Below are 2,392 nucleotides of genomic sequence, written 5' to 3' on the forward strand. Positions count from 1 at the left end.
ATATCCAGCCATCTTTATGGCTGTTACTTACATGAGCTGTGGGAGGGCAGGATGGAGGATCTATGATCATTTATAGTCTGCCGCGTCCTCAACTCATTTATATTCAATCAGGAAAAAAATGTCCAAAATTATGTAATCTATAACCTCACATTTTACTGAAGAATAATCCAAGCTTCAACTTTTCAGGAGAGTAAGAGTGATTCTTAGATTTAAGAATTTTGATCATTTGCYTTTACACTTACGTCTGAAAGTAGGAGGAAATCTAAAAGGTTTTCAGCACTTAAGTCTAAGAAGTTTGATAAATACTGTATGGGCACTGGTCTTCCTCGTGTCTACCTCAGGTCTTAGGGGTCAGATCTGATAGGTCTCCACAATCCCTATGAAGAAAACCATATATATACACACACACATGCTCATACACACACACACACACACACACACACACACACGCACACACACAGGTGTTCAGATCCAGATGTTTCTTAAACACTCTATATTGTGACTGCATTTGCCAATACATTTTTATAAACTTTGTAAAATATACGGTGTACATTTCAGTGAGGCTGTAGTAATTATTATAGTTGTTTGTTGCTGTGGTTTTCTGTTTTGTTTTCTCTCTTTCTGCAGGTGTGGAGCCAAAGGTTGTGTTCTCGCTATGCTTCTCTTCTTTACTATCTCCTTCTTTCCCTTTTAACCTTTTCTTCACTTTTCTCCTTTTCTTTTCTATTTTCTTTCCCGTCTCCGTGTCCGTTATGTTGAAATAATCCCAAAAGAATTTCTAATAAAATTAAATAATAAATATCAAGTGGAATATCACAGTGAAAGCCGTATCTCTCTGCCTGTGAAAGTAAAACTGTTGGGCATGACCTTGGCACTCAGACATTAATTCTGAGTTTCATACTGCCGGACAGGACATGGTTAAAAGAAAAGACTTTTGTACACATACACGTAAAATAAAACCCAAAGATGAATCAYTGATTGATTGAATATTTGATTAAGTGTCATGAACCTCTGGTGCCCAGCCCACATGGGCTTATAAGACAGTTTACACACAAAACATACATAACAAGATGGCAACATTCAGATCACAAGAATCAAAAAAATATTTCAACCTTAAGCTCAACCCAAGCTTTAAAGACAAAAGCAACAAATGCAAAAATTTCCCTMTATTGTATATTCATGTACACCAACATAAATTTGATCCTCTGATAAATACWTCTATTTATACATTCAAATAGAGAAAATATTAAAACAGAATACACAGGACAGTAAAGAAAACAATGAGTCATCCATCACACTAAGGTCCTATATGAAAATCTTTTTGGTCAGCCTGACGTCTGGCAGCCGAGTGAGGCGGTTCAATAAATGAAGCACCTCCATTCTGTTTTATAAGGCAGGGCATCCACCCCATGTTAACCTCTGCCGCCAATTTAATAATGTCCTTGTGATCTAAAGACTTGTTATATTTGAACAAAAACATTTTCCTTAAAACATCTAGAGAACTAAAACTACAGTCCACTCAGACTGCACAAGAAAGCAGCATTTATATAATGAATTAGCTCATATTTTGTTGAGCTACAACTCAGGTGTGACGGTCGGAGGGATTCTGAACTCTACAGTTTTTCTTGCTTTGTAGCTACTCGTTGTTTCTAAGTGAAAGAGCAAACCCRTTACTTTAAACACCAGGCTTGCTTTCCTTCCTCAGTCCGTCAATCACTGCCGAGCGAGTGAGGAGGAAGAGAGGCAGGCATCAAGGCGTGACAGCTTCAACCCCGGGGTGCTTGATGCCTCCTTCACTCAGCCAGCAGGGCTCTGTAGCACCTCTGTGATGTACTCCTGCAGCTGTACACGATGCCATCGCTGTGAAAACCTGCTGTCATCCGTGACTCATCTGTCAGCTCTTATGATGCTGAGTCTCTGATGTACCTTTGTGTTCAGAGGTGCACAGCTCCGTTTCTGCACGCTGAAGAATTTTCAATGTGATGTTAAAAAAAATGTCCTTGCATAACTTTATACTGGATGCACTGTGTAAAGAAAGCCTTACAGCATTTCTCRAAGGAATGCATAATATCTATGTAAGACTGTGAACCAGACTTAGACCAGGACAAATGTTTTTTTTTAATTGCTCTATGGAACAACACGCACCAACAGTGCATCTGGGGGTGGGGGTGTGGGTATCAGGGTCTTTATTCCCATCCCGTTCCCCGACTGCCATTTGGGGAGGGGGTCCTGAAGAAGGGCGGACCGCCGGGTGCGGTCCTGGGCTGTGGGTGGGCTCGGGGCTTGGATGGTTGCCGGGGATGGTTGCCGGGGACGGGGCTGGCTCTCCGTCCTCCCTGGTGCTGCTTGGTCTCCTGAGGTGTGGCTCTTGCTGCTTGGTCTCCTGAGGTGT

This window comes from Austrofundulus limnaeus, unplaced genomic scaffold (genome assembly GCF_001266775.1).
Source record: "Austrofundulus limnaeus strain Quisiro unplaced genomic scaffold, Austrofundulus_limnaeus-1.0 Scaffold272, whole genome shotgun sequence".
NCBI lineage: Eukaryota > Metazoa > Chordata > Actinopteri > Cyprinodontiformes > Rivulidae > Austrofundulus > Austrofundulus limnaeus.